Source organism: Phocoena phocoena, chromosome 13 (genome assembly GCF_963924675.1).
Source record: "Phocoena phocoena chromosome 13, mPhoPho1.1, whole genome shotgun sequence".
In the NCBI taxonomy this organism is placed as follows: Eukaryota; Metazoa; Chordata; class Mammalia; order Artiodactyla; family Phocoenidae; genus Phocoena; species Phocoena phocoena.
The window spans coordinates 25,582,706-25,591,156 of NC_089231.1; the positions used below are offsets into that span (position 1 = coordinate 25,582,706).

Sequence of the window (8,451 nt, forward strand, 5' to 3'; positions counted from 1 at the left end):
ATTTCCAACACTGCATGGATCTCTCCTGTAGCCCTTCTGTAGCCACGGCCACTTCCCTTCTCTGCTCTCATTCTCTACTTAACCTCTGAAAACTAATAATCTGTTCTTCATTTCCATAATTTTATCATTCAAGACTGTTATATAGATGCAATAATACAGTATATGTGTAACTTTCTGGGATTGGCTTTTTTCACTCAGTGTAATTCCCTGGAGGTTCATCCAGGTTGACACATTTACCAGTAGTTTGTTCCCTTTTATTGCTGAGTAGCGTTCCACAGTATGGATGGACCACAGTCAGTTGAACCATTTATGCATTCAAGGGCATCTGGATTCTTCTTTGACTCATTGATTATTTAGAAGTATGTTGATTTGTTTCCGAGCGTTTAGAGGTTTTCCTGTTATCTTGCTGTTATTGATTTCTAGTTTGATTCCTTTGAGGTCAGAGAACACACTCTATATGAAATAGAGAATGAATTCTGTATGAAAATTCAATTCTTTTGAATTCACTGAGATTTGTTTCATGGCCCAGTCTATCTTGGCATATGTTCTGTGGGCACTTGAGAAGAATGTACATTCTGCTGTTGTTGGGTGGAGTGTTTTGTAAATGTTGATTAGATTCTGTTGGCTGATGGTGTTGTTGAGTTATTCTGTATCCTTGCTGATTGCCTAGTTATTTTATTAATTTTGAGAGAGCAGTGTTGAAGTCTGCAAATATAATTGTGAATTTATGTATTTTTCTTTTCGGTCCTATCAGGTTTCGCTTCACATATTTTGTATCTCTGTTGTTTGGTGCATGTGAATTTAGGATTTCTTGGTGGATTAATCCTTCATCATTATATAATATTCCTCTCTGTGCTCACTTCAGCGGCACATATACTAAAATTGGAACCATACAGAGAAGATTAGCATGGCCCCTGTGCAAGGACGACACACAAATTCATGAAGCGTTCCGTATTTTTGTTAAAATTGTTGTGGTCATTGTATCTATCTCAAATAGTGTCAACAATAAAAATAAAATTAAAAAAATATTCCTCTCTGACTGGTAATTTTTTCCCCCTGAAGTCTAATTTATCTCATATTGATATAACCATTTTTGCTTTCTTGTGATTAATGTTTACATGATATATATATTTTCATCTTTTACATTCAACCTGCCTATATCATTTTACTTGAAATGAATTTCTTATTAACAGAATAGTGGGTCATGTTTCTAAATGATATTTTTATTTATTTATTTATTTTTAGATAAATAACAAGGATTTACTGTATAGTACAGAGAACTATATTCAGTATCCGGTAATAATCTATAATGGAAAAGAATCTGAAAAAAAATATATGTTTAACTGAACCATGTTGCTGTACACCTGAAACTAAGACAATATTGTAAATCAACTATACTTCAATTTAAAAAAAATAAAGAAAGAGAAAATCATCACCAAAACCCAGAAAGTCAGTCTTAATCATGTGTATTTCTAACTTATGTGGACTGACCAGATCAAAGATAATTTAGAATATCAATGGCCATTACAGGGAACATTTGAAATCCCCAAACTTAATTTCCTTAAAACTGAATTGGGCTACAATAGCTCAAAAACTTCCAGAAAAGAGTTCAATACTTATTTCTATTGGTAGTTTGAGGCTTCCCTATGTTATCAGGAGTCTAAAATTACCTCACTGAAAAATAAGATTTTAAGATTAATGGGGCAAACAAATTATTAAAGAAAGATAAAATGGCTCCCAAAGCCTTAGGCTCTTCTTCTTGGCTTCTTTGTCTCAGATTCCTCTTTGGCACCATCTTGTCTCTCTCTTTGGCTCCTCATGTCCAGACTCCACCTCCACCACCATCATCCTTATTCCCTTCTACACTTCCTATGCCTCTTCTATACCCTCAGTTCTCCCATATTAACTTTCTCGTTGAACTTCCCCTTTTCTCTAAAACCCTCCCCACTCTTTTCCTCTGAACTTGTCAGAAGTTTTCCTTTACAAAATTGAGCCTTCTGAGGGTCCAGAGGATAAACTTTTGGACCAAAGGTGAACAGTGAGCCATTGTTAAAGATTTTTTCAAAGTAACTAAAGTTTCTCACAAATTTGCTGAGGAATTCAAACTTATCAACCTGGTTTCTCTGACTTATATCAGCTAGTTCATATGCTTGTCAGGGAATGCCAGGCCCAGCATTGGGTGAAAAACACAAATTGGGAAAATACTGAAAGGTCTCTAGCATTGTAAAGGGGAGACCAACCTGCTAATTTATCATATGATCAGGCTTGGGCAATAGCCAAGTGACTTCATCAAGCATAAATTGATATTTTTAGATTATTCACATTTAATGTAATTATTGATATTTAAGGACCTCAGTATGCAATTTTATTTTTATATTTTCTGTTTGTTGTCTCTTTCATTTCTGTTTTCTTTTTCCTGCTTTCTTGTGTGCCACCTAAACATTTTAAAGAATTCCACTTTGACTTATCTATGGTATTTTTCAGTTTATGTTTTTCGTATATTTTTTTAGTGATGTGTACATTATGTGTACATGACTTAACACAGTCTACTGGTGTCATCATTTTACCAATTCAGGTGAAATATAGAAACCTTACCTCCTTTTATGTCTTTTTACCCTTTATAATTTACATTATAATGTAATTGTCTTAAATATTTCCTCTACATTTAAAACCACATCAGACAGTGTTATAATTTTTGCTTCAACTGTCAAATATCATTTAGAAATTTAAAAGGAGAAATAAGTCAGTTGTATTTACCTACACTTTTGCTTAAGTGTATTTCTTCCTTCCTGATGTTCCAAGGTTTCTTCAGTTGTTTCTTTTCTTTTCTTTTTTTTCCTAAAGAACTTCTTTTAGCCACTCTTGGGGGTAGGTCTGTTGGCAACAAATTCTCTTAGTTTTCCTTCATCTGAGAATGACTTGATTTCCCCTTCATCCCTGAAGGATATTTTCACTGGATACAGTATAAGATTCTCGGTTGATAGTTCTTTTCACACGTGAAAAATGTTGTGCTACATCTTTTTGGTCTCCATGGTTTCTGATGAGAAATCTGCTGTCGTTCTAATTGTTTTTCCCATATCGGTAGGTGTCGTTTCTCTAGAATTGTTTTCAAGATTTTTTCTATGTCTTTAGTTCTCAGAAGTTTGACTATGATGTGTCTTGTGGATTTCTTTCAGTTTATTTTGTTTAAGATTCTCTCATCTTGAATCTGTAGGTTTGTGTCTTTTTCCAAATTTGAGAGGTTTTCAACTATTGAGCACTTTTTCAGTCCACCGTTTTTCTCCTCTCCTTTGAGACTCCAGTGACAAGAATGTGAGACTTTTTGTTGTATTACTATAGGTCCCTGAGGCTTTGTTTGTTTCAGTCTATTTTCTCTCTTTCTCAGTTTGGATAATTTTTATTGCTCTATATTGCAGTTCATTGATTCTTTCCTCTGTTCTCTCCATTCTGCTGTTGAACCCATCCATTGAATTTGGTATTTCAGTTAATATATTTTTCATTTCTAAAGTTTCCATTGGTTCTTCTTTATATCTTATATTTCTGTTTTAGACTTTGCATTGGTTTCAAACATGTTCATAGTTGCTTGTTGAAACACTTTTATGATGGTTGCTTTAATATCTAACATCTCTGTCATCTTGGAGTTGACATTTACTGACTATTTTTTTTCATTCAGTTTAAGGTTTTCCTGGTTCTTTAAGATAAGTGATTTTTTATTGAAACGTGGACATTTTGGGTAATATGTTTTGAGACTCTAGATCTTACTTAAAACTTCCACTTTGCCTGGCTTTTTTTTTTTTCAACATGCTCCAGAGGGGAGTTTGGGGGCACTGCTTTATTACTGCCAGGTGGGGTTGAAGTCCAGTTGTCCCATTCGGCCTCTACAAATTCCTTTCTGGTTAGGAGGGGTTGGAATGCCTAGTTACTGGTCCCCTTGTGACCTCCACTGACACCACAGGGGTTGAGGGTGGCCTCTTTACTGCTGAGTAGTAGTAAAAACCCTGACTCTCCACTAGGCCTCCTCTAACACCACTCTAGTGGGGAGGGGTTAGGGTGACTCATTACTGCTGGGTGGGAGCGGGAGTCAAGGCTGCACTGGGCCTTTGCTAGCATGGATGGGAGTGGGACCACAGTTTTTTTTGGCAGTGTTTGACTGGATTAGAGCAGTCATTGTATAGAAGTTTGTCTTTCTAGGCTTCCCCTCTCCTAGTCTTTTGGCTAGAAAGAACAGGCTTTTGTTGGGGAATTTTTTGTCTGTGCCTATTGATATTTTCAGGTTGCCATCTTCTTCAGCTCCAAATCTGGGATATATGAGGCCAAAAGAAAACCCACCATCCAGAAACTTCACCATCCTATCTTCCTCAGGTCCCAAGGTCCCTAGCTAGTTGCTTTTCTTTACCTTTCAGATTCACATGATGTTTGTTTTATGTATAATATCCAGGGTTTTTAGTTGTACTTAGGGGGAGGCATAGGGCAAAGTGTGTCTATTCCATCTTCCCAGAAGTGGAAATCCTCTCTACTTCTTTTTCTTTACTACTTTGTAGCAATATTGAGAATGTAGTACATGTATTTGGGAAAGTTTTAAACAGTACAGAAGAGATACATGAAAATTTCCCTTTCAAGTCCTGTGTTCTGGAGTGGCCACGTGGTTCTTCTACCAGTGGCAGTCACTGTTACCAGTGCTTGTGTGTCCTTTTCAAGAGAGTCTGTGTGTGTGTGTGTGTGTGTGTGTGAGACTTTCTATACTTGGTAGTGGCACCAACTTAAACTCCATTAACCATGGATGAGAGCAGTTATACACACTCTGGTTCAGCAGCACTGTGTATATTTAAGCATATTTGCCAACCTAATATATGAAAAACTGGATTGCATTATAGTTTTACTTTGCATTTCCTGCCATGTGTGAGGATGAGCATCATTTCTGATGTATAAAATACATTTGTGTTTCCTGCTTTGTGGTCTGACAATTTAATTTCTTCTTTATTGTACATGTCTCTGTTGGGTTGTTGGCATTTCTTATAGACTTGCACAGGTTCACACATGCACATTATTTATGTAGCAAGGAAATGTGCCCTATGCCTGTCATATATGTTGCCAATATTTTGTTCCTATTTTTTTCCATTTTCTTTTGACTATTGTATTTTATGGTTATCGCTATTTAAAAAATTTTGAACTCAGATGTAGCCTTTTTAAAACTGACATCTGAATTTGGGTCATGTTTTGAAAGTTCTTCCTAGTTCAAGATTATTACAAATATTCTCCCACATTTTTCTTCTAGATCTTTTCATAGTTGCATCTTTTGTTTAGGTCTTTGGTACATGTGATCCAAAAATTTTTTAGATCATTCCTGAATTGACTCAACACAATTACTTGAAAGGTCTGTCTTGTCCCCAGTGGTTTGAAATGCCACCTTGATTTATTGTGGGTCTTCTCTGTGTAGGTGCTTATCTGCTTTGTCAGCAAATTACCAATGGCAGCTGGTGGCCTGGGGAGGCTGTGCTGAGGTGATCTCGGAGCCATCTGCAAGGAAAGAAGCACTTTTGGAGAGGGATAAGGAGCAAGGGTGGCTGATTCTCCCCACCTTGGACTGCTCTGTTTTGCTCTCATGAAAATGGGCTGAGCCTGTTTCAGGGACGTTTTCCAACCATCTTGCCCCCTGATGGTAAGAGGCCCCTCTGTCTGCTCCTCTTGTAAATCACAGGTCCTGCTCTTTTCTTAAATATCTCCTACATCCACCCCTCATCCCTATTCCCCTCTTCTGTCCTTGACACCTCTTCACTTCAGGACTTTACTATTATGGCCTAGTTTTTGAGTACCCTCCTAAATGTTTGTTTTAGTTAACTCTTGCTACCAAGCAAATCAACACAAATTTAGTTGCTTGAAACAACACACCTTTATTATCTCATAGACTTATTATTGCTGTGGACCATGAGTCCTGGCACATCTTAGCTAAGTCCTGGCCTTCAGAGCTCTCATGAAGCTGCAATTAAGCTGTCATCCAGGGCTGGGTTCTCATCAGGAGGCTCAAATGGGGAAGGATCCATTTCCTTTTTCATGTGGTTGTTGTGGCTGTGGGATTCATGGAAGCTTGCTTCATCAAAGGCAGAAAGGGAGAAAGAGTGCCTCTAGTGCCTGGCTACTAGCAAAATGGAGCAAAATAATGTAACGTGATTGCAAGAATGACATCCCATCATCTTTGCCATATTGTACTGGTTAGAAGTCATACCACATTCAAAGGTATGATCACCTGGAGGCAGGTCTCGTGGGATGCCCTTGGAATCTATCCTCCACATGGGTTGTTTTCTACTCTAGTCCACACTTCACTGTGGAGCCAGATTAATTTTCTTAAAGCACATCCCTGACCTTACTAGTCTTCTACTCAAAAGTCTGCATTAGTTAAATTTCATATAAAATGTTCTTATATTAGCATTTAAGGCTTTCTCCAGGAGCTGCCTGGCAGTTATCTGTCAAAATTGCCAGTGCACAAAGCCTTAGACCCAGACTGTATCCCGGATCTCGACTCCCACATGAGTGAAATAATGAATGCACAAATGTAAGCACTGCAGAGTCGTTTGAAATAGCCGAAGATTGGAAACAACCCAAATGGGAGGGGCTGGTTGAATACATTACTGTACATCCAATCGGTGGAATACTACACAACCACAAGATGGACGGGGCAGCTCTTTATAAATTCATGTAGAGTGATCTACACCAGTGATTCTCAGAGTGTGGTTCCTTGACCAGCAGTATCACCTGAGAACTTGTTGGAAAGAAACAAAGAACAACTACAAAAACAACCCCCAAATAATTTACAAAATGTCAATAAGCATATACATGTCAACAGTTACTTTAAATGTAAATTGAGTAAATGCCCCAGTCAAAAAACAGATTGGCTGAATGGATACAAAAACAAGACCCCGGGCTTCCCTTCCCTGGTGGCACAGTGGTTGAGAGGTCGCCTGCCTATGCAGGGGACACGGGTTCGTGCCCCGGTCCAGGAAGATCCCACATGCCACGGAGCGGCTGGGCACGTGAGCCATGGCTGCTGAGCCTGTGTGTCCGGAACCTGTGCTCCGCAATGGGAGAGGCCACAACGGTGAGAGGCCCGCGTACCACAAAAAAAAAAACAACAAAAAAACACAAGACCCCTAGATATGCTGGGAAAGTGACTTTTCACTGTATATCCTTTTGTACCTTTTGAATTTGAACCATTTAATGTATTACTTATGTAAAATATTAAAATACAAAAGCCCCATCCGTCAGACCTCATTAGCTTTCTCTCTCATCTCTCACGTGGCCTGTTCACACCAGTCAGACTTGCCTCTTCACTGTCCCTTGGGTTAGGGTCGCATTTCCTGACCATGGGCCATTGCTTACGTCCATGCCCCCAACTGGAATTCCCTTTACTCTTCTCTGTATAATTAAAGCCAACTCAAAGGTCAGGCCCAGATGCCTCCTCCTTTGGGGATTTGCCTGACCCCGCCCTGCAGGCAGAATTAACTGGAACTTCTCCAGTCTGTGCCTTTCTTCTGCCCACTGCCTGGCTGTCTTTAATAGATTGGCGGCTCTCTGCAGGCAGGGACTCAGCCTCACACATCATTGTGACCAGCATAGCCTGCAAGTTGATGCCTACGAAGCTTTTAGTGAATAACCGAGTGAGCAAGTGAATGACGGACACAGAGATGGGGACATAGGGACACAGGGTGGGCTGGACAGTGAACAGACCTAAGCGTGGGAATTGTCAGAGAGGAGAAGAATGAATCTGGGCAGGAAAGTTGGGGAGAGGTTGCGGGGAGAATCTGCTGGTGGCTGGGCTTTCTACCGGCTTAGGTTGGGGGCTGAGCCATCGTCAGTGCCCTGGGGGGTGGGGTGGGGAGGGCACCTTGACCTGGGGGCCCGTGGGATTCATTTCATTTCATTGGAGGGGGGAGTTCTTTTAAAAATGCAGATGAGCTTTGGAGGGGCAGTGATTGAAGGGTAGAATGTGTGCCTTAAAAAGACCTCACACAGACTGGCAGAAGGGCAGGCTGCCCTCCCTAGGGGGTTATTTTGATTACAGCCAAGTCGAGGTGAAGTTATTTTTTAATATTAAAAGAATATGCCCCCCCCCCATGGCCACTCTGTCCCTAACCTCCCTCCATCTCGAGACAGCATCTGACATTTCCTGCACATTTTAACTTTCTAACCAAATAATGAAATAATCATATTGGCTCCTCAGTCACAGGATTCATTTTCTCTCATTCCTGGGCTTCAAAATTCATCTCATATTTTAATCTGTTTTGAGCTCTTTTCAATTGCCTTGGAGATAGAGCCAAAGGTTCCCTGAACTCCTATTGCCTGCCGTTGTTTGGTTTTGTTTCCTGTGGGGTATTCTGTTTAATAACACGGTCTGTCCTGCAGCAGCGGCAGGAATTCTAGGGGGGTCGGGGCTGGGCCTCATACTTTGTGGCTCCC

At 39.8% G+C, this 8,451-nt stretch overlaps 1 non-coding gene across 1 annotated transcript; it reads left to right on the top strand.

Moving 5' to 3' along the window:
- The first annotated feature begins 852 nt into the window (after positions 1 to 852).
- Positions 853 to 959, top strand: LOC136133338 (U6 spliceosomal RNA). The gene has a single exon (XR_010656489.1). It is a non-coding gene; the product is annotated as a U6 spliceosomal RNA (small nuclear RNA).
- Positions 960 to 8,451: the final 7,492 nt, after the last annotated feature.